Source organism: Capricornis sumatraensis, chromosome 2 (genome assembly GCF_032405125.1).
Source record: "Capricornis sumatraensis isolate serow.1 chromosome 2, serow.2, whole genome shotgun sequence".
NCBI lineage: Eukaryota > Metazoa > Chordata > Mammalia > Artiodactyla > Bovidae > Capricornis > Capricornis sumatraensis.
The window spans coordinates 168,104,304-168,129,254 of record NC_091070.1 but is presented as its reverse complement, the minus strand read 5'-3'; the positions used below and the strand labels follow the sequence as shown (position 1 = coordinate 168,129,254).

The 24,951-nt window shown below is 42.2% G+C and overlaps 1 protein-coding gene and 1 pseudogene across 2 annotated transcripts in view; one reads left to right on the top strand and one right to left on the bottom strand.

The window, feature by feature from the left end:
- The window catches only part of ST6GALNAC5 (ST6 N-acetylgalactosaminide alpha-2,6-sialyltransferase 5), a 214,942-nt gene that overhangs the window by 77,959 nt on the left and 112,032 nt on the right, over positions 1-24,951 (top strand). The window lies entirely within an intron of this gene.
- LOC138073572 (transcription initiation factor TFIID subunit 9-like) lies at positions 15,806-16,355 on the bottom strand (annotated as a pseudogene).

Below are 24,951 nucleotides of genomic sequence, written 5' to 3'. Positions count from 1 at the left end.
TTTTCTTTGGGGCTGCAATGGGTCTGCATTGCTGTGCATGGGCTTTCTCTAACTGCAGTGAGCAGGGACTACTCATCCTTGTGACGCACAGGCTTCTCATTGTGGTGGCTTCTCTTGTGGAGCACAGGCTCTAGGAATAAGGGCTTCATTAGCTGCAGCCCGTGGACTCAGTAGTTGTGGTGTGTGGGCTTCAGCAGTTATGGCACATAGGCTCAGACGTTGTGGTACACGGGCTTAGTTGCTCTGCGGCATGTGGAGTTTACCTGGACCAGGGATCAAATCTGTGTCCCCTGTATTGGCGGGCAGATTCCTATCCACTGTGCCACAAGGGAAGTCCTAAATGTAACCACTTCTTTCTTCATTTGTTTTGGGTTTTGTTTGTTTATTTGTTTTTGTCTCCTGGTACATGGGGAACCTTAGCACAGCATGTGGGATCTCAGTTTCCCCAATCAAGGATAGAACACACATCCCCTGCATTGGAAGTATGGAGTCTTAACTACTGGACTACCAGAGAAGTCCCTAGTCACTATGTTTTACCTTAGCGCCTCAAATCTTATAGATCTTACAGCTAAAAATTTATACCCTTTTACAAGCTATTTCTTGTTTCCCCAACCACCATCACCCAGCCCATGGCAACTACTTTTCTACTCTCTGTTTATAAGAGCTTGGCTTTATTTTTTTTAAGATTTCACTTATAAGTGACATTATGCAGTATTTCTTTTTCTCTGTCTTATTTCACGTAGCATAATACCCTCAAGTTCTATCCATGCTGTTGCAAATGGCAGGATTTTCTTTCTCATGGTTGAATAATGTTCCACTGTGTATATGAAGTGAAGTGAAGTCGCTCAGTCGTGTCCGACTCTTTGCTACCCCGTGAACTGTAGCCTGCCAGGTTTCTCCATCCGTGGGATTCTCCAGGCAAGAATACTGGAGTGGATTGCCATTTCCTTCTCCAGGGGAATCTTCCCGACCCAGGGATCAAACCCAGGTCTCCCGTATTGGAGGCAGACGCTTTAACCTCTGAGCCACCAGGGAAGATCACTGTGTATATATTCCATATAATATTTATCCATTCATCTGTTGATGGACATTTAGGCTGTTTCCATACCTTGGCTAATGTGAATAATGCTACAGTGAACATGGGAATGTGGTTATCTCTGTGATATCCTATTTTTATTTCCTCTGGCTATATGCCCAGAAGTAGGATTGCTGGAAAATCCGGAAATTTTGTTTACCAAATAAATACCAAAACAATATTTAAGGAACTTTGATGCTGTTTCCAATAGTGGTTGCACTAGCTTACATTCCCACCAACAGTGCACAAGTGTTTTGTTTTCTCCATATTCTCACCAACACTTGTTATTTCTTGTCCTTTGGATGACAGTCATTCTGACAGGTGTGAGGTGATAATTTGTGATTTTGATTTGCATTTCCCTGATTAGTGATGTTGAGCACTTTTACATGTGACTGTGAGCATTTGTAAATCTTCTCTGGAAAAACAAAAACAAAAAACGCCTGTTCATTTTCTCTGCCCATTTCTTAACTGGGTTGTTTCGGGTTTTTTTGCTATTGAGTTGTATGAGTGCCTTATATATTTTGGATATTAACCTCTTACCTGCAGAATAATTTGCAAATATTTTCCTTCATTCCCAGTCTAAAACAATGTTCAGTTCAGTTCAGTCGCTCAGTCGTGTCCGACTCTTTGTGACCCCATGAACCGCAGCACACCAGGCCTCCCTGTCCATCACCAACTCCCACAGTTTACCCAGACCCGTGTCCATTGTGTCCGTAATGCCATCCAGCCATCTCATCCTGCATCATCCCCTCCTCCTGCCCCCAATCTTTCCCAGCATCAGGGTCTTTTCAAATGAGCCAGCTCTTCGCATCAGGTGGCCAAAGTATTGGAGTTTCAGCTTCAGCATCAGTCCTTCCAATGAACACCCAGGACTGATCTCCTTTAGGATGGACTGGTTGGATCTCCCTTGTTGGACTACTGGTTGGAGAGTCTCCAAGGGACTCTCGAGAGTCTTCTCCAACACCACAGTTCAAAAACATCAATTCTTTTAAACCCCCAATATTTTTTTTTTAAGAGAATGGTTGCTAGCTTGATAGAAGGTGGTGTGAGGAAGAAGTGTCCTTTGCGTTCAGTTGCTGTTACTTCTTTGTGTCCCATGACAAGAAAACCCAATAGAAAACCAACAGCAACCATCCCTGATACCGATATCAGTCCCATCTTTACCAGAGAAAAACATAAAAGAAACATGCCTTTTCTCCTCTGTCCTACCTGACCATTGTCTAACCTCTGGTGGCTCAGAGGTTAAAGCGTCTGCCCGTGATACAGGAGACACGGGTTCAATCCCTGGGTAGGGAAGATCCCTGGAGAAGGAATGGCACCCCACTCCAGTATTCTTGCCTGGAGAATCCCTTGGACGGAGGACCCTGGGAGGCTACAGTCCACGGGGTCGCAAAGAGTTGGACACAACTGAGCAACTTTACTTTCTTTCTGCTGCTGCTGCTGCTGCTGCTGCTAAGTCGCTTCAGTCATGTCCGACTCTGTGCGACCCCATAGATGGCAGCCCACCAGGCTCCGCCATCCCTGGGATTCTCCAGGCAAGAACCCTGGATTGGGTTGCCATTTCCTTCTCCAGTGCATGAAAGTGAAAACTGAAAGTGAAGTCACTGAGTCGTGTCTTAGCGACCCCATGGACTAGCAGCCTACCAGGCTCCTCTGTCCATGGGATTTTCCCGGCAAGAGAACTGGAGTGGGGTGCCATTGCCTTCTCCGTTCTTTCTTTCTACCTGACCATTAATATTTATGCTTATAATTCCTTGCTCTTGGTAAGGCCGCTGAAGAGAGCAAAATGACTTTATTCCAATTTGAATGCCTTTAACATGAGGGTATACAATATCCATTTACCGCAGACCGCACCACTCCCTATTGTCTTATACCTCTCCTATCCCATCTATTTCACGAGTTTATGTTTCTAGCTTTCTCTCTGTTGGACTTGCGTTTGCAGGCCCTTGTATAGAGAAGAAAAGAATGTAGGGGGAAAGCTCACCTTTGAGGGCAGGCCAGGAACTAAACAGTGGTCACCAGAGAGGTAGATGGAGCATCAGGAGAAAATGATTTCAGAAAAATAGAGTTGCAAGTATAAGATGCTATGGAGAAGTCTTAATAGAGCATTGAGACTTCCCTGATGGCCCAGTGATTAAGAATCCACCTGCCAATACAGGGGACATGGGTTTGATCCCTGGTCTAGGAAGATTCTACATGCTGCAGAGCAACTAAACCCATGTGCCAAAGCTACTGAGCCCACACACCCTAGGGCCCTTCTCTGCAACAAGAGAAGCCACCTCAATAAGAAGCCTGTGTACTGAAAATAGACGCCCATGTCCCACAACTAGAGAAAACCCACACATAGCAACCAAGACCCAGTGCAGCCAGAAAAATAAAGAAATGAATACATTTTAAAAGATTTTTAAAAAGAGAGAGCATTAGATTTATGGGGCAGTACAGCATCAGTAACTGCTGGGAGCAGTTTGTGTGTGGTGTGGTGATGGCAGGGTCAGGCTGCCACACCAGGGAAGCAGGGCTGCAGAGAGGGAGGAGGGAATGTGCCACACTCTTTCAAGAAATTTGATGAGGAAAGAAAGGAGAGAGGAGAGGCTTTTACAGGGAGACACGTTGAGAGAATTCTCTTTGTACGAGGAGGAACACTTGAGCATATTATTTTTAGAATGAAGAGAAGTAGCTACCGGGGAGGAATAGGGAAATGATTGAAGATGAGAGAGCGAGAGCAAGAGAAAAGACTAAATGGAACAACTCTCCAGGGAGCTTATTTCCATTACATAATTCACTAAACAAATGTGGATTCATCTTTGTTTCAGTTCTAGCACCTTCTGACTGCAAGTGTGATTTCTGGCAGTAAGTTTACAGGCTCTCCCCTGCCCCCGCTCACACACGCCCCAGTAACAGCTCTGGATAGAGCCTTTGGAAAGATCTGCATACTACGGTGGTGTGGACCAGAAGACAGCTGCTGGTAGTGAGTGTCTTTTGCCAAGTTGGAGTGAAGTGCTGCATCGGGGAACTGTCAGGAACTGACACAAGCCATCTCTGCTGTGACCCAGCCCTGAAGGCGGCCAGGGAATCTTCAGGATGAGTGGACCCCTTCTTATATGATATCAGCTGCCTCATTATGCTTAACATTTCAAACATTATTAATTTTTAATTATTTACATTTAATTATCTGCAACACTTAAGCATCCAAATTCCACAGCTGATGTTCCTGATGAAATATTTACTAAACAATCAATCCTCTTGGATTCCACAGAGCTGGATGTTTTCAAGTGGGAGCAAGTCCTTCCTCCAGGAGGCTGCCTTTGCTTTCTTGTGTTCTGGATGGACGTGGCTGCACTCTGAGCACTCGTGGCTTCAGCTGCGGTGTCCACTTTATCTCAGGGATGCTCTGTCAACACTTAAGGGATGAGTGGCCCTGCTCGGCATTAGTGATAGCAGGTTGAGTGCTTCTGGGACACTCAGGCCAGCTCCCTTTTCATTTCTCTTCTGTTAGGGCTGGAAATATATTAACAGGTAACCAGTTTTGGTGATAGAAAAGCGAGACAATCTTATTCATGGTCCAAAGGCAGAGGCATGATGAAAACTAATCAAAACTCCTACAAGAGATGGTCACTCATACAACTAATCAACCAAAGCTGGCTTTTCCTTGCAAAATCAGGACCCACTGTCAATGGGAATGCCATTTCCAGAGCAAAGGCCAAGGGAAGCAGGCTTATCCACTTGGGCTCCCCGACACAAATACTCCACAGTTCTATCATCCTTTGTGCAAAAGGAAGGGGCTTAAGGCCAACAAAATATGCACAGTTTCACTTGGTTCTCCAGGAGCAGAGATGAAAGAAATGATGCTAATCTACCTGTGCTCACCACTAGGGCCTTCCTTGCTGTCTCTTACAAGATCATTGGGAGGGCTGACTCTGTGATGTATCTGGCAGTGTGGTTGAGAGAAAGGGATAAGAGTTAACTCTTCACTCATTCCCCATGTATTTATTGATCACCTGCTGTATGTCAGATCCTGCTGTAGGCACTACAGAGGCAGAGGCAAATGAGACAGACATGGTTGCTACCATCATGGAATTTATAGTCCGGGGAATGGAAGACTCTGGGATTTGACTGCCACCTACCTGCTGAATGACTTCACTTAAGTTAATTAACCTCTCCATTTCCTTATCTGAAAATGAGAATAATCTGAGTACCACTTTCATAGTGCCACTGTGATTATTTAATTATGTACATGCAAATGCATGTACAACTCAGAAATCATAAGACTTGCACCCACAGTCAGTTTCACTGAGTTGTAGGTTAGTTACGCATGTATAGTTCACTAAAACTTATATTTGAGGCATGTAATAGAATTAGCAATTTAACTATGAGTATTGGGTTACAATTGCTATTACTAGGCACGGCTCTAATTTAAATAGCAGTTGGAGACAAGATACAGAAGATGTGGCCATGGTGACCACCTGTTAGAGAGGAGGGGTTTCTGAGTTCAGGTAAAGTCAACCCATTAGTATAAAACCTGGCATGAAGTAAGTGTTCAATAAATGCTAGTTGTTGTCAGTATTGTTGTGATTATTAGGCCCTGAAGTCTTCATGAATAGGTAGACTCCCTACTCCTCCTCTTTTGTTTGGTTTGGTGGGCTTTTATCATGTTCCTTTACCTGCTGAATATTTCTCTGCCTTTTCATCTTGTTTAGGTTGCTGTGTTTGGAGTTGCCTTTCTGTATGCTGGAAGTTTGTGGCTCCTGTTTATTGTGGAGGTTCCTCCCTGTGGGTGGGGTTGGACGAGTGGCTTGTCAAGGTTTCCTGGTTAAGGAAGCTTGCATTGGTGTTCTGGTGGATGGAACTGGATCTCTTCTCTCTGTAGTGCAATGAAGTGCCCAATACTGAGTTTTTAGGTGTCTATGGGTTTGGTGTGACTTTTGGCTGCCTGTATTTTTGTGCTCAGGGTTATGTTCCTGTGTTGTTGGAGAATTAGCTTGATGTGTCTTGCTCTGAAACTTGTTGGCTCTTGGGTGGAGCTTGGTTTCAGTGTAGGTATGGAGGCTTTTGGATGAGCTCTTGTCGATTAATGTTGCCTGGAGTCAGGAGTTTTCTCGTGTTCTCAAGTTTTGGATTCAAGCCTCCTGCCTGTGGCTTTCAGTCTTATTCTTACAGTAGCCTCAAGAATTCTCTATCCATAGCACCGATGATAAAACATCTAGGTTAATGGTGAAAAGATTCTCTACAGTGGGGGACACCCAAAGAGACTCACAGAGTTACATAGAGAAGAGAATAGGGAGGAGGGAGATAGAGGTGACCAGGAGGAGAGGAGGGGGAATCAAAAGCGGGGAGAGCAGTCTAGCCAGTAATCAGTTCCCTGTTTGCTCTCCACAGTCTGGAACACCTAGAGAGGTTCACGGAGTTCCATAGAGAAGAGAAGAGGGAGGAGGGAGATAGAGGTGACCAGGAGGGGAGTCAAAAGGAAAGAGACAGGTCTAGCCAGTAATCAGTTCCCTAAGTGTTCTCCACAGCCCGGAAGTCACAGATTCACAGAGTTAAGTAGAGAAGAGAAAGAGAGGGAGGAGATAGAGGTGACCTGAGGGAGAAAAAGGAGAGTCAAAAGGGGAGAGAGCAATCAAGCCAGTAATCACACTTCTAAGTAAAAATGGGTACTGAAGATTGGATTCTTAAAGGTACAGAATTGATAACAAATACCAAAAAGTAAAGATTAAAAATCTAGAGTAGAGGTTAGACTCTCAAAAATACAATCTTAAAAAAAAAATCACAAAAGTTATAAAAAAAATATGAAATTTGCTTTTAAAATAGGATCTTTTTTTGCAGGGTAATAGTAGGTTTTAAAAATGAAGATTAAAGGAGTAATAAAGAACTTAAAATTTTTTTAATTTAAAAAATTTAAAAATGATAATAGTAAAATATATCTAGGAATTTCTCTGGAGCTGTTGAGGGCAGTGTGTGGTCAGTTCAGCTTCAGATAGTTCCTTGTTCCAGCTTGCATTTTCTTCTCAAGGTCTGTAGGTCCCTTCCAGTGTAGCCAGTGCTAACTACAGGGTTTTAATCTGTTCCGCCTGTCACTTCCAGAGTGGTTCCCTCTGTTTATTTTGGCTTCCTCTGTTTGTAAGTCTCTTCAGTGTCTAACTTCCGCCCCGACATAAGGGGATGAAGGTGGTCATTTGCTTAGGCTCACTTGTTCAGTTGTGCTGTGGGGAGGGAGGAACACTGCAAACAAATATCACTGGCATATGTGGGGAGTGCACGCAGTGTCTAGGCCACAGTGGGTTTGCCCCCACTCACTGCGTGTGTGCTTTCCCCGTCTACACTGCTCAGGCTCCAGGTTGCTCTGCAGGGAAGCTGTCTAAGGCAGGCCCTGGATTACGTGCACTTCCCAGATCTACGCTGCTCAGGTTCAGGAAATCGTTACTCCACAAAGGCGCAGACTCAGTTGGGCCTGCATTTTGTGCCCTTCCCAGGTCTGAGCAGTTCAGGCAACCAGGTGCTTGCTGAGTGCACTCTCCCAGTTTGGCAGTGCATCTTATCACCTCCCCAGTCCCAGCCACTCGGTTTCCTGGGTGTGCAGCAGGAGCACCATCTCGTGTGCCGTGTGCCTCCTCTGGGGAGCCGATCTCTGGCTGTGACCCTCCTGGCAGATGGCAGGATCCCAGGAAGACTTGGTTAGCAACTGGAAGCCTGCTCGCAGTTTGGTAGAGGCTGCCGTCTAATGGCACATTCACTTTTCACTTTCACGCATTGAAGAAGGAAATGGCAACCCACTCCAGTGTTCTTGCCTGGAGAATCCCAGGGCAGAGCCTGGTGGGCTGTCGTCTGTGGGGTCGCGCAGAATCGGACACGACTGAAGTGACTTAGCAGCAGCAGCAGCAGCCACCTCTGGGGCCGAGTTTGCCCCTTGCCTTCCAGCTCTGGCTGACGCCCACCTGCCTCCCTGCCTCTGGTGGGGGATGGGCCGGCCCACTGTCAGCTAGCTCACCTCTGGTACTTATTCCTCAGTCCTTTGTTCTGTGAGCAGCCTGTCAGTGCCTTAGGTTAGAGCTCATTGTGGGAAAGTTCTCTCTCTCTCCCTCTCTCCTCTCTCTCTTATTTTCTCTCTCTTTCCTCTCTCTTTTATTTTGTTTTTCTCTCTCTCTCCTCTCTCTTTTATTTTTTCTCTCTCTCTCCTCTCTCTTTTATTTTTTTTCTCTCTCTCTCTCTGGCTATCCCACAGTTTGGGTTGCTCTCTCACATTATCTCCCTCAGATTGTCCTCAGGGAATTCAAGCCTGGTCCTTACCCTAAGCAATGCAGCCCGCGCCTCCCTGTGCACACCCCACTTGCTGGTGGTGGACGCTAGCATCTGGGCTGCTTCTCTGCTGGGAGTTGCGGTTAGGCGCATAAGCTGTGGGTTTTATTTATTTTTTCCTCCAGGTTATGTTGCCCTCTGAGATTCCAAAACTCCCGGCAGACCCACCAGTGAGAGGGTTTCCTGGTGTTTAGAAACTTCTCCTCTTTCACGATTCCCTCCCCAGGATGAGTCTCCGTCCCTAACTCTTTTGTCTCTCTTTTTATTTTTTATATTTTGTCCTACCTCCTCTCAAAGACAATGGGCTGCCTTTCTGGGTGCCTGGTGTCCTCCGCCAGAGTTCAGAAGTTGTTCTGTGGTATTTGCTCAGCATTCAAATGATCTTTTGATGAATTCGTTGCAGAGAAAGTGGTCTCCAGTCCTATTCCTCTGCCATCTTAGGGGAGAATCTCCAAGCCTTCATAAATAAATAAGACTGATGTAACGGAGCACAATGTGGTGCTTGTACATACAAAAAAATTAATAAACGTTAGCTCACACAGACTCATGTTACTGTGCTTTTTATGACAGACTGTTTTAAATGTGTATTAAAAGGAGGGGACCTTAAAAGTGATGTCATCTGGCCTCTTCAGGGTGATGAAACTTGAGATCCTTAGAAATAGAATTACTTGGGCAAGTTACATAGTGAGCAGTAAACTGGGAATTAAAATCCTTTGCCACAGCTGGAAAAGGTCTGCTGTATCCACAGTGCCGCTCTTCTAACTCCCTCGTCTCAATCAAGTTCAACAAAAAGGATGATAAGGTCCATACCGCAGTGGCAGCTGCAAGCACCTTTTGCTTTCGTGCCAAGCTACGTTACAAGCCTTGGAGTGCACCCATTTTGCCTTCTCTGGCTCCTCACCTTTCTGCCACCTGTCTTTTGGGGTTCATAACAAAAATAAAACACAAACACAAAAAGCGTAGGTCTGACAATCATAGCTGGTTTCACTGGATGGCTAGACCTTAGTTATGCTTGTAGAGATTCACTGAAAACTCTATTGAAGCCTCAAAAAATTAGCATTGTTATTGTGAGTATTAACTAAAACTTGTCATTACTGGGCACAACTTTAGTTAAGTAGCAGTTGGAGGCAAAATACAGAAGCTGTGGCTGACCAAATGTCAGGATTATCAACTCTGTGAGCTTGGGTGATGGGTAAGACATTGTGTAATTTCTTGAAGCACACAAGCCACTTAGATACTTACTACCTCTGTTCCTTTTAAATATATAGTGTACTCAGTGGTTTGCACTGAACAGGCAGCATTCAGTGAAGTCAGTTGACAGCTCCTTCTAAAATAAATCTGATTTTATCTTTGTGTCATATAATTTCCCATGCTGAGAAGTTCACATTATCATCAACATAATAGCAGTACCTACAGCAGGCAGTCCTGAATACTTCTAAACCCAGGTTCCCTCAACACCACAACTCTTTCTAGCACAGGAGTCCCCAATCTCCAGGATCTGATATCTCGTGATCTGAGGGGAGCTGATGTAGTAAGAATAGAAATAAAGTGCATAATAATTATAATATGCTTAAACCATCCCCAAACCATCCCTCTTCCTGCCCCAGTCTGTGGGAAAATTGTCTTCCTCAAAACAGGTCCCTGGTGCCAAAAAAATTGGGGACCGCTGTTCAGTAGGTTAGGGAGGAGGCTATCTAATTCCAACCATGAGTAATCAGACACAAGTAACATGAGAATTTAACTGTAAGTTTTTTTTTCTTTCCCCTGATGTCTTAGTATATAATTAATGCTTTTAATTCATTGTTGTGCCAAGATATTACATCTAGCCCATGGAAACCAGTTCTAAAATACAAAGACATGTTGGCTGCCAAGGTTCCGGTCATACACATTTCAAATGGTGTGGACTTTCTCTGGAGTATACCTGACTGTTGTGTTCTTTAACAAAAGTAGGGTGTGAGTTTGCACATGTAGGGTGCAACAGGAGGATTGTGGGTGCCCAGCAGGTAATTCATTTAGTGGTCATGTGCTGAGGAAAACAAGAGTTTTGAGTGTAGATGGATCAAAAGCAAGGAGTCCTGTGTGTCCCCGCTGCTGCTTCTCTGACCCTAAGGCTGCCCAAGGCGAGAGTTTTCATCCTGGTAGGATGCACAAGTGCTCCCCCTGATATAGGGGGCCAGAAATCTAGAAGTAAATGTGTTCTGGTTCTGTCTGAGAACACTAGCGACAATTCCCCTGCAATTGCTTTCGTTTTTCAAAAGGGAGAAATAGATGACTACCGGGTCACTTTCACAGCAAATAGTTTACAGGTCAAGGTAATCTGGAGCTAAGAAATGTGATATTCATTATGAAAACCAGAAAGCTTTGTTTAGCAGAGAATTTTTGTTTACTTACAAGCCCAAAAGGCTGAGTATAATAAGTATTTAATGTACCAAGAATAAATTAAATTTCCCCCCTTCTATCTTTCTTTACTTATTCCTCTGATTGTTTATTTTGAAACCTCTCTTCACCCATGAGAATGTGAGCCACACGGAGGTAGGGATTTTTGTCCATTTGCTTGCTGTGTATCCCCAGGGCCTTACACAGAGTCTGGCAAATACGAGTATCCAATATGTACTCACTGACCAACAAATGAATGAATGAGTGAACTGTAAATTGAAAAACCATCCTTCCAAATGAATTCATTTGTGGGTGTAAGCTAGCACATTCCCTAGAAAGCAGCTTCCTTCATTACGGGCAGGCTTTAAGGTTCACAGGAGATTTTAGCATCAGCCTAATGATGCTGCTTTTCCTTGGAAATTGCTCTCTGCTCCTCTCCCCTAGTTTGTCTTCCTCAGCATTTGTTTTCAGATCAGCATTGGATCTGAAGTTATAGCTTTTTCTCCCCAGTATTCACCTGAGGAAAAATTGTCTTTTCCTTGCATTTGAAGCTTAGCAAATTAAGGAAAACCAACTTAGGTGAACATCTGATGATATTGAAAAAAAAAAAGAGAGACCTGGAAGCTCAAGACAGATGGTGCTGCTCCTGCCTTGGGGATGCTGGGCAGCTTGGGCCCGGCTTGGAGTGGTTCTCCTGGGAAACCGGGACTGGCTGGATTCTCTTCTAACTCAGCAGAAGTGCCAGGGCCATGCCAGTCACAGGGTAAAGTGGCTGGGGCGTGGGCCCTACACAGAGAGGGTCTGTAAAATCCTTCTTACTGACTCGAGCCCCATCAGGCATTCTAAGATTTCAGGACTCACCTAAACCTGATTAAAGGTGTCCAGAGGGCCCGGGGTTAACACTGAGTTGTTCTTTAAGTACAAGATGATGGTTTCCAATAAAGTGGATTTGTGGTACCTGAGGCGATTTTGTGGAAGAAAAAAAGGAAGATTAAAAAGTCTGTGTCAAAGTAGTATTTTGATTAGACCAGAAGCATAATTTTAAGAAGTGGAAAATAGTAGAGATGCCATAGGAAATGCGCTTGGGGCCTGCCCTCCCCGGAGGAACCGAGTCCATAAATCATCTCCCGCCAGTCCCAGTTTTTCAAGTGTGATGTTTTCGACATTTTGTAGACTTACATTTTAAAGTAAAGAACGCACAACCCCCTATATTTAAGGTTATGTTATCTCATTCATCATCTTTTTCAATTTTGGAAGATATTTCATTTACCCTTGTTAGGTATATATATGATCCTGTGCTTTACTTTTCATGAAGGAAGGAGAGTAAAACAACAAGCTTCTTGGTTTAGGAAGAACTGACTAGTAAATTTTCCTCCAGTTCTCCAGGATCGTGGCAACTGCTTCTTTCCTGACAGTGAACTTCGCATCCCAATCTCCATTAGTCTTAATAGAAGCCAAGCATTCTCTCCCCTTCACTGTGCTATAAGAATCATTTTTCTTGAGTGGAGTAATGGTTATGAAGTCATTTAGGTATTCACAGAAAAAAATGCCTTTTACTGTTGTTTTTTTATTGATTCCAGGAATGTGGCAGAGAGAAACCCTGTTCCATTTTACCGTAAATACTATTAATCCAGAGATGACTTCTTAGTATACAGCAATGATTGATTTGAATTTAAATGAGTTGATATTCAGAATTTTCATCTAAACTCAGATAAAACAACAAAATTATCCAGTGACTCTGGTTACATCTGGAGTTGCTACTTAGATTGCCTACATAGTCTTGTATTTTCAGTACCCAGATTTCAAAAAAAAAAAAAGGATAAGAGCTGACGTATATTAGATCCTGAAAGTATATACCTTACCTCTCCTATTACTGACATTCACTCTTGACTTCATTTCCAAAGAATTTCACCCATTTCTCCCACCAGGTCCAAGATCAATATCTTATTTTAAGTAAAAAGTTTTCACTCAAAATAGGTTGACTTTTGAGTCTGACAAAGTAGAAATTAGAGTTATGGTGCTGTTTTAAGAGAAAAATTGGAGAGGTCTGATTCCCAGTCTACATAATAATTCAACAGAATTTAAGGCTGTCTTTAGCACTTTGCATTAGCAGCAAGTAATTACCTCCAACTAGAATGAAATGAGGGTCAAGAATGGTTTCAAGCAATCAAGTGGAAGTGTTACTTGCTTTATTGAACATGCTAATTCAAAGCTACACTTGGAAGAGTTAAAGAAGAAAAATGCCTCCAACCCCAATTGCCTTATGAGCTTTTTTGCAAGAGTGGGCCAGAATGGTTTGTGGATGATAAAAGTTGAAGTTGTTTAGTTTTAATATTTTAAATGACTTTACCTAGGAATTTAAGTGATTTCAGATTTTTCATTTTTGTGTCTAAATTTAGTGGTGCATTTGATGTACATAAGGATAAGCACACATACATTTTTCTGAACATGTTAACAACTATTTTCAAATGGGTATGCCTATCCCTGAATGGATAGGTTGGTATCCTACAAAATTACAAAATTAAGTAGATATGAATTAGTGTGTGGAAGTGTTAGTGAATTAAACTTGGGTTCACCTGCCTGCTACCCAGCATAACCAATCAATTGACACAAAGTTGCAGTGAAGGAAAGTACAGTGTCTATTTGCAGTGCACCAAGCAAGGAGAACTGGTAGCTCATTCTCAAAAGACCCAAACTCCCCTGTGGTTTTCAGGGAAGGGTTTTAAAATGCAATATTTGGAGTGAGGGTTGCAGGGTGCATGCATTTCCTTCGATTGGGTGGTGGTGGTTAGGTGACAAGGTGGTATTTCAGGAATCTCAGTCATCAACTTTCAGGTTCCAACCAGATTGAGGTCAGTATATAAGCACCATCCTGTACTTAGTCGGGGGTCTTAGTTTCTACATAACAACCCAAAGGTATGCATCTGATTACTGTGTATATTCCTTGAGGAAGACTGTCACTGAACTATTGTTCAAGCTATCTTTCTTAATTGCTTTTCCTTTGTTTCTGCATATCATCATTTCTCCAATTACTAACCATTTGAGTCTGCTGTTTGAAACTAAGGAAGGTATAGGAGAGTAGAATCTTTTTCTACAAACAAGAAAAAGTGGAGGATACACAGGGGCTTTTGTACATGGGAGGGACTCACAGAGTCCTGTTCAATTTCAATCCCCCTTTTTCTTTGATGCTTATCAATCCTGAGGGGAGCAGGAGCCAGACAAGAAAGGCAATTAGGTTTTGGATAGAGAGGTTAATCATACTTGTCAGGGGAACTCAGTTTTGGGGAGACCTGGTTTCTGAAGTGCTAGCTGAGTCCAGTTCCGCTTATGAAATTCTAGGCCTATAGAATATTGATCCAAACTCAGACACAGTTTTGCTTACTCAATTATCCATGATTCTAACCTTGGGGAACAATTAAAATTCATAACTGTATTTATTAGCAACAGAGCTTCCCAGATGCTCAGTAGTAAAGAATTGTCTCCTGCCAATTCAGAAGACAAAGGAGACCTGCATTCATTCCCTGGGTCAGGAAGATCTCCTAGAGAAGGAAATGACAACCCACTCCAGTAGTCTTGCCAGAATAATCCCATGGAGAGAGGAGCCTGGCAGGCTACAGTCCGTGGAGTCACAAAGTGTTGGACACAACTGAACGTGCACGCGTGCACACACACACACACACACACACACATTTATTAGCAAGAGAGTAATGAGAGTAAAAATGAAATCATGTGCAGAATTCCTGAATTTGCCTTTTTTTAAATATAAATTTATTTATTTTATTGGAGGCTAATTATAATACTGTAGTGGTTTTGCCATACATTGACATGAATCTGCCACAGGTGTACATGTATTCCCCATCCTGAAACCCCCTCCCACCTCCTTCCTCATCCCATCCCTCTGGATCATCCCAGTGCACCAGCCCCGAGCACCCTGTCTCACGCATTGAAACTGGACTGGCGATTCGTTTCACATATGATAATATACAGGTTTAAGTGCTATTCTCCCAAATCATCCCACGCTCGCCCTCTCCCACAAAGTCCAAAAGACTGTTCTATACATCTGTGTCTCTTTTGCTGTCTCGCATATAGGGTTATCATTACCATCTTTCTAAATTCCATATATATGCATTAAATGCTGTACTGGTGTTTTTCTTTCTGGCTTACGTCACTCTGTATAATAGGCTCCAGTTTCATCCACCTCATTAGAACTGATTCAAATGTATTCTTTTTAATGGCTGAATAATATTCCATTGTGTATATGTACCACAGCTTTCTTATCTATTCGTCTGCAGCTCAATTCCAGAAAAATGAATTTGCCTTTTTTATTAGATGTTAACTGGCGTTTAGAATGAATAATATATTATATATCTAGGTTGATTATAATATAAATAATTCTGACTTAGAAACTGTATCTTGTAGCTTTAAAAACATATTTTCTCTATCATGTGGCAGGAAATAAGTAGAGATTAAGCTCTCTTAAAATAATTAAAGACAATTTAGGTGATACCAACAAACTTTATTTAACACTTCATGAAGCAAGCAGTCTCCGTTTGCCAGGGTCCAGAGAACTTCATAATGGGCTGGAAGGCAGGATGCTTTTATAGGATAAAGAATAAGAAATAAAGAAGAGAAAATGAATAAGGAAAAAGGATATACATATAGAACCCTGAATTGGCTTGGCATGTGGGGATTGGTTGACAGGATACACTGTGTTTCTGGTCAAATGAAACTTCTGTCGGGACCTGAAAGTTACCTGTATCAGTTTGCTGACCTAGTGTACCAGGCAGGAGTAGCTCCATCTTGGACCTAGGCATTTATTTCAATGGCTATTTCAAGTTAATCCGCAACTTTATTTTTTCAAGGAGACAATTTGTTTTTTATTTCAGATGTTGTAGTCTGAAACTCAGTTGGTATTTTTTTTAATTGAAAAATATGGTAACCTTATATACTCATTAAATGCTATCTTTCTAAAACATTGCTTGGAAATATGCAGCATGCGTGTTTAACCTCAGTACAATGGATTCAAAACCAAGTATGCATGTTACCTGCATCAAGGCTGGGTTACAAACTATTATAGTCATCATCATCATCTTCACATTTTGTTTTCAGTGCATTTGATGATTCATTGGCAGTATTTTGGTGATGACACCACATTAGTGGTAATAAGAATGTTTTAGGACCTAATTAATGATGGTTTAATTACAACATTCTGAATGACTGCCATTGCAGGAATTGATGCTTTACAGCTGGGGATTGTGAAGTGGATATCTGTACTGTGAACCTTTGCCCTGTGAGGGACACTGGAGTCCCTCCTTTAGCTGACACAGACAGGGTATGTGGGAGTACTTGGTCAGCTCATAACTGAACCAACACTTAACTGAGGGACTGTTCTTCTTCTTGCAGAAATAGATGACTTTTTTGTAGAGACCTAAATCTATAATTCTGAGCAGTCAAGCAATATCTCCCAGGTAGCAATCTAGGGCTTTAATATGACTTGGTCAATGGCAAGGGAGTTTGATTTCTTTGCCTTGCAATATCGAATTTAAAAATCTCTTGGGAGAGGAGAGGTAAATGATTTAATTGGTATCTTCTTTTCCTGCATTTCCTTCATTTATGTCAGCTAAGAACAGGACATGAAGACCCAGAATTAATCTGTACATTTGCTTCTCTGTCCATGGGATTTTCCAGGCAAGAGTACTGGAGTGGGTGGCCATTTCCTTCTCCAATTCATAAGGTTATGTAATTCAGAAGGAAATAGTGGGGATGAAAAGTTTCAGTAGGAAAAAAGACAATGAGATGGGAGATAGGATTGTTTTCTTTACTCTGCAGAAGATTTTTTAGTTTGATGTAGCTCCACTTGGCTATTTTCGCTTTTGTTGCCAATGTTTTTGATGTCAGGTCCGTGAAATCACTGCCAAGATCAATGTCATGAAGCGTTTCCCCTGTTTTCTTAAGGAAAATTAGTAATTTTAAATGAGGGATTGTTAAAGCTAAAAGAGCATGATGATTAAAAAGCTATAAAATTATTGAAAGTTCACCATCTGGAATATTTAAATCTCCAGAAAGTTTGTCTTTTATCTTATAATAGGTTTTTTGGTTTTTTGTTTGTTTGTTTTTGTTTTTTAGCAAAAAAAAAAAAAAAAGGAGCACGGGGGAAACTAGGACCAAAAGAGAAAATTTGGGCTTGTGTATAAATTCCCCTCAAATCCCTCTATCCTGTGAGACACATTCATATTTCTAAGCAGGATAACAGGAATTGTTTTTCAGTCGTTCAGTCGGTCCGAATCTTTGCGATAACAGGATCAGATAAAGAGAGCAGGATCTCTAAACAAATGCAAAATGTTGAATTCACAGAAGCCTCCTGTACTGCATCCTGCCTGCCCCCACCCCCCGCCTCCAACTTGTCATCCTCAGATGAAATGGGCTTGATAAATCAGAGGAAAGATCAGGATAGACTATGCTTCAGTAACAAATAAACCTAACACTGAAGTTTATTCTGCAATCAAAGTCCTAAATGAGTCAGACAACCCTTTTCTATCCTATAGCCTGCAAGCTGGCTGTGTCAGGAAAAGAGGGTGCTAACAGAGACATTGAGAACAGACTTGTGGTTGCCAAGAGGGAGAGCGATGGGAGAGGGATGGACTGGGATTCTGTGATTAGCAGATGCAAGCTCTTATATAGAGAACAGATAAACAACAAGGTTCTACTGTATAGCACAGGGAACTACATTCAATAACCTGCAATAAATCATAATGGAAAAGAACATTTTAAAATATGTATATATGCACACATATATGTACATATATAACTGAATCATTTTTCTGTACGCCAGGAACTAACACAACATTGTAAATCAACTACACTTCAATAAAATAAACTTAAAAAAAGAAAAAAGGAGAGAGCTAGAAGTTTGTTCCAAGTGCCTGTGGGGGCCAGGAAGTACCCTCATGACACTTCCTCCCACATGTTATTGATTGTAACTTGGCCACATTATCCCATCCTAAGGGAATTTGGGCCAGCAAGGGGACATGGAGTGCGACTTAGAGGTCTCTGCCTCAGGAGACTTTCTGACTCCTGTAAGCTCATCCTACCTTAGCAGTCAGCTCCCTAATTTCTCTCCACAGAACTAGCTTCCTCCAAAGAAAGAAAACTGGCCAGTAAGAAAGAGAGAGAGAGAGAGAGAGAGAGAGAGAGAGAGAGAGAGAGAGAGAGAGAGAGAGAATGAGAGCCTTAGCTCTCATATCAAGCTCCAGAGCACAGAATCACAGAATGGTGCCAGATTCCAGTGTCAGAAAGTCCAGGTCATCCTGAGTTGCTAATGAGTGACAAAAGAGAGAAACAAAACTATTAAAATAAGAATAGATGCTAACACTAGTTAAATAAGATGATAAATAAGAATATACCTCTTACTCTCCTTCCCTTCCACCCGTGTAACTATTTCCACTACAGTGATTCTGACAAAGTATATGTCTGATTTCCTTACTCCAAAAACATATCAAGAACCATAAGCTCTGATGATTCATTTTCAACCTCATCTTCATTTGTTAAAGGGCAACTATTACTGAGCCATTTCGTATTCTACTGAATATCCTGTGACATTGTGGTCACCAGCATGAGTGACAGTTTTTGGACTCATCCAACCAACATACTGAATGTCTTCCATCTGCCAGGCCTTGTGCCAGGTTGATGCTTGGACTGCTTCTTCTCTAGAGCTCATGGCCTAGCAGCTGCCATCTGAGTCTAGACAGATATATTCCAGGAAACATATCCGCCGTTTCTTGTAAGCCACATCCTGAGGAGTGTTTCTGGGTCAGTGCTCAGCCAGAAAAGGAAGAGGGCCTCTGACGCACCAGTTACTTACCGCTCCCTACTAATCACATCCAGGATGGGATGGCATGTACATTAAAGACAAAAATCTTCACTGTTCTCATGGGAGTTAAGAATCAGAATTAGTTTTTCCCAAAGCCAACTTCAACTCTCTCCAACAGTCAGATTTTGAGAACTGGGAGAGCAGGGGAGAAGACATTGTGTGTCTGTTTGGATCTCACTTTGGCATCAGAGATGCTCCTTGCCAGCTGTGACACTGGCCCAAGGTGAGTGGGACTGGAGGGGGAGCAGAAGCTGTGAGCTGGGACCCTAGGAGGTGCGCTTCCAAGTTCTTTCACTAACTAGCTCTGTGACTTTGAATGAGTCCTTTGGTCCCTCTGATCTCCAGTTTCCTCATGTGTGAGATCAAATGCTTGGACTAGACAGGCATCTCACAGCTGTGACACGTGATCGTTCCAGGCTTCTGTGTTCCTGCCTCTATAACTGAGGTCCCCAGGTCTGTGTCACATGGGGACGGCAGGGAGGAGGCATCAGTGCCTGGTCATCAGAGTGATCCACGTGAGAGGCATTCCCCCACATAACTTGCCAAGAGAAAAACGATTAGATACGTCACCTCCAAAACTCTTTGGAGCTGATTTCTTTTTTTCAATGACTTTCAAATTCTCACCATGATCACAAACTGAAGAAGGAAATAGTCCTTATCCAGCCAGTAAAATCAACAAGTGGAATGTCGGGGGATCTCTGCACATCACCAAAACACTTTGCCAAAGGGTCCTTAGCCCACTGGTGAGGGTTTAGCCCATTGGTGAGGGTGCTGCCTGTCCCTGAGAGCCCAGCTCACCCAAGGGAACTTACCACGTGATATTGTGGAGGTACAGACCTTAGTGCTTCTAAGAGGCTCAACCTTCTCGCATTCACAAACATATTTTGCACTTGAAGGAACTGAGCCCAAGGAGGTTGATTACCCCAAGGCCATGAACACTGGGGAGAAATAAGATGAAAACTAGCATCTTCTAATTCCTCACTTACAGGCCCCAGCTCTTATCTACACTGCACTAGAAAATTCATAGATGCTTTCACTGAAATCTGAATCTTTATCAGTAATAGTCATATGGCAATGATACTGCTGGGCTTCCCTGATAGCTCAATGGTAAAGAACCCGCCTGCCAAGGCAGAAAACAAGTGTTTGATCCCTGGGTTGGAAAGATCCCCTGGAGAAGAAAATGTCAACCCACTCCAGTATTCCTGCCTGGGAAATTCCAAGGACAGAGAAGCCTGGTGGGCTACAGTCCATGGGGCTGGGAAGGGGCAGACATGAGTCAGCAGCTAAACAACAATAATGGTAGTGCCAGCAATGATAATAATATATACCACATATTTATGTTATTTGTGTGTTTTATACACACACATACACCATTTATTGAGCAGCTACCATTAGCCAGGCACTGAGATAGTCATTTTATATATCTTAGATCTATTTTTTCTCTTCATTATCATTTATAGTCCTTACCATGCACCAGCATTAAACTAGCCACCATGGTGAAATTTAGAAATAAATTAAGAAAGAGCCTTGTCCTTAAGGAGATAATAGGAACCTGTGACATAAGCCACAGAATATGCGACAGCAATATGAGGGAGAAGATGTCAGAAGAAAGGTTTGGCTACATTCTGGGGGAATTCAGAGAAAAGGATGTGTATTTTTCCATATTGAATGGATTTGGAAAGGAAAGACGAGGAGGTGGCTGAACTGAATCCTCAGTAAAAGAAAGGATGCTGGGCACTGGAATTGGGATGAAGGACTTTCCAGAATAAGCAGAAGCACTGAGCCTGAAAGTCTAACTATACTACATGGAACCAAACAGCAAATCAGCTGGGTTGTTGATCTTGGGCCAGTATTTGTCACAGCCAAGGGACAGTGATTGTAAAACATTTAGTAGGTAAAGACCCAAAGTGACTAATCCCATGAACCATCTGCTAGAAAGAAATCTTGCTTTCAGATTTTGTTATACCAAAAGAAATGGAAAAACCACTAGAAAACTTGTAAATTTGGAATCTAAGCTGAAAGCAAAGTGGAACTTACCCAGCCCACTCTAAGGGTCTCTTCTTAGGAGAAACTAAAGCATCTTCCTGCAGACTCAACACGGTTTACAGTGGTAGAAGGTCACAGATTCTGAGCACACAAATCTGAACACACAGGGGTCATATCAGTCTCCCAGAAACAGAACACGAGCAAAAGGTAAAAGCCTGATGTGGCATGATTAACCTATATCTGTGCTTTAAAGGGGGGTGGTGATTTAAGAGGATTGGACTTATGCCCGTAAATAGTGTTATGCCAGGAAATGTTTACACGCTAGCTCTCTCTCTTTTTAATTTTTGATAATTAGTTTTAATTGAGTAATAATTACTTTTAGAAAAGGCAGAGGAACCAGAGATCAAATTGTCAACATCTGTTGGATCATCAAAAAATCAGGAGAGTTCCAGAAAACATTTACTTCTGTTTTATTGACTACACCAAACCCTTTGACTTTGTGGATCACAATGAATTGTGGAAAATTCTTAAAGGGATGGGAATACCAGCCACCTCACCTGCCTCCTGAAAAATCTGTATGCAATTCAAGAAGCAACAGTTAGAACTGGACATGGAACAACAGACTGGTTCCAAATCAGGAAAGGAGTATGTCAAGGCTGTATATTGTCACCCTACTTATTCAAGTTATATGCAGAGTGCATCATGCAGAATGCCAGGATGGATGAAGCACAAGCTGGAATCAAGATTGCCAGGAGAAATATCAATAACCTCAGATATGCAGATGACACCACCCTTATAGCGGAAAGCGAAGAACTAAAGAGCCTCTTGATGAAAGTGAAAGAGGAGAGTGAAAAAGTTGGCTTAAAATTCAACATTCAGAAAACTAAGGTCATGGCATCTGGTCCCATCACTTCATGGCAAATAGATGGGGAAACAATGGAAACAGTGAGACACTTTATTTTCTGGGCTCCAAAACCACTGCAGATGGTGATTGCAGCCATGAAATTAAAAGATGCTTGCTCCTTGAAAGAAAAGCTATGACAACCTAGACAGCATATTAAAAAGCAGAGACATTACTTTACCGACAAAGTAATGCTGTCTAGTCAATGCTATGGTTTTTCAGTAATGTATGGATGTGAGAGTCAGACTATAAAGAAAGCTGAACACTAAAGGATTGATTCTTTTGAACTGTGGTGTTGGGGAAGACTCTTGAGAGTCCCTTGGACTGCAAGGAGATCCAACCAGTCCATTCTAAAGGAAATCAGTCCTGTATATTCATTGGAAGGACTGATGTTGAAGTTGAAACCCCAATACTTTGGCCACCTGATGTGAAGAGCTGACTCATTTGAAAAGACCCTGATGCTGGGAAGGATTGAAGGCCAGAGGAGAAGGGATGACAGAGGATGAGATGGTTGGATGACATCACTGACTTAATGGACATGAGTTTGATCAAGCTCTGGGAGTTCACAATAGACAGGGAAGCTGGTGTACTGCAGTCCATGGGGTCTCAAAGAGTCAGACATGACTGAGTAACTGAACTGAACTACTTTACAATATTGTGATGGGTTTTGCCATACATCAACATGAATTAGCCACAGTTATACATGGGTTCCCCCTATCCTGAACCCCCCATCTCCCTTTTAAAATGTAAATGTGTACATGCTTAAGCTTATTGTGAATTTTATTGATGTGATGGCAGTACACACTTTAGAAATAATAAAATATGAACACTACTACTAATAAAATACAAATATGCAATATTTTTTGTTGTTAATTTCATATAGCAAATTGGTCCTCACAGAATGCTTTCACTAATTTTTACAAAATTCTTGTGTCTACTATTTCAATAGCTAGGACATGGAAGCAACCTAGATGTCCATCAGCAGATGAATGGATAAGAAAGCTGTGGTACATATACACAATGGAGTATTACTCAGCCATTAAAAAGAATACATTTGAATCAGTTCTAATTAGGTGGATGAAACTGGAGCCGATTATACAGAGTGAAGTAAGCCAGAAAGAAAAACACCAATACAGTATACTAACACATATATATGGAACTTAGAAAGATGGTAACGATAACCCTGTATGCGAGACAGCAAAAGAGACACAGATGTATAGACCAGTCTTTTGGACTCTGTGGGAAAGGGAGAGGGTGGGATGATTTGGGAGAATGGCATTGAAACATGTATACTATCATATAAGAAATGAATCACCAGTCCAGGTTCGATGCAGGATACAGGATGCTTGGGGCTGGTGCACTGGGGTGACCCATAGGGATGGTACAGGGAGGGAGGAGGGAGGGGAGGATTAGGATGGGGAACATGTGCACCTGTGGCGGATTCATGTTGATGTATGGCAAAACCAATACAATATTGTAAAGTAATTAGCCTCCAATGAAAACAAATAAATTTAAATTAAAAAAAAAGAAAACTATGGTACATAAACACAATGGAATATTACTCACCTATAAAAAAGGATGCATTTGAGTCAGTTCTAATGAGGTGTATGAAACTGGAGCCTATTATAAAGAATGAAAAGTAAGTCAGAAAGAGAAACAGCAATATAGTATATTAACGCATATATAAGCAACAGTTAGAACTGGACATGGAATAACAGACTGGTTCCAAATAGGAAAAGGAATACGTCAAGGCTGTATATTGTCACCCTGCTTATTTAACTTCTATGCAGAGTACATCATGAGAAATGCTGGGCTGGAAGAAACACAAGCTGGAATCAAGATTGCCCGGAGAAATATCAATCACCTCAGATATGCAGATGACACCACCCTTATGGCAGGAAGTGAAGAGGAACTAAAAAACCTCTTGATGAAAGTGAAAAAGGAGAGTGAAAAAGTTGACTTAAAGCTCAACATTCAGAAAACGAAGATCATGGCATCCAGTCCCATCACTTCATGGGAAATAGATGGGGAAACAGTGGAAACAGTGTCAGACTTTATTTTGGGGGGCTCCAAAATCACTGCAGATGGTGACTGCAGCCATGAAATTAAAAGATGCTTACTCCTTGGAAGAAAAGTTATGACCAACCTAGATAGCATATTCAAAAGCAGAGACATTACTTTGCCGACTAAGGTCCGTCTAGTCAAGGCTATGGTTTTTCCAGTGGTCATGTATGGATGTGAGAGTTGGACTGTGAAGAAGGCTGAGCACCGAAGAATTGATACTTTTGAACTGTGGTGTTGGAGAAGACTCTTGAAAGTCCCTTGGACTGCAAGGAGATCCAACCAGTCCATTCTGAAGGAGATCAGCTCTGGGATTTCTTTGGAAGGAATGATGCTAAAGCTGAAACTCCAATACTTTGGACACCTCATGCGAAGAGTTGACTCATTGGAAAAGACTCTGATGCTGGGAGGGAGTGGGGGCAGGAGGAGAAGGGGATGACAGAGGATGAGATGGCTGGATGGCATCACTGACTCGATGGACGTGAGTCTGAGTGAACTCCGGGAGTTGGTGATGGACTGGAGGCCTGGTGTGCTGCGATTCATGGGGTTGCAAAGAGTCACACATGACTGAGCCACTGAACTGAACTTAACTGATACGGAATTTAGAAAGACGATAATGATGACCCTACATACAAGACAACAAAAGAGACAAAGATGTAAAGAACAGACTTTTGGAGTATGTGGGAGAAGAGGGTGGGATGATTTGGAAGAATAGCATTGAAGCATGTATATTACCATATGTAAAATAGATGGCCAGTGCAAGTTCGGTGAATGAAGCAGGGCACTCAAAGCCAGTGCTCTGAGACAGCCCAGAGGGATGGGTGGAAAGAGGTTTAAGGATGGGGGATACATGTGCACCCGTGGCTGATTCATGTCTATGTATGGCAAAACCCACCACAAAAGTGTAAAGTAATTAGCCTCCAATTAAAATTAATTAATTAAAAAAATTTCTTGTGTCTGTAGCCAATCTGCAGTTGCAATTAATGAATGTGTATAGTCCCAACATAAATGTAATTGCTATTTTTGGTTACTTAATGAGAAGAAAGGGCTTCCTTGGTGGTTCAGGGGGTAAAGAATCTGCCTGCAGTGCAGGAGACACAGGTTCAATCCCTGGGTCGGGAAAAGATGATCCCCTGGAGAAGGGAATAACTACCCACTCCAGTATTCTTGCCTGGGTAATTCCATGGACAGAGAAGCCTGAAGGGCTACAGTCCATGGGGTCACAGAGTCAGACAGGACTGAGTGACTAACAGTTTCACTTTCACTTCAAGAAGAAGAAAGTGAAACAAAAAAAGACCAGTGTTGAAACTTTTCTCACTCATGACAAACTTCTTTGATGAATTGAAACGTGAGCAATTTCTTTGCTGAATAAAACAATAGTTTTCAAAT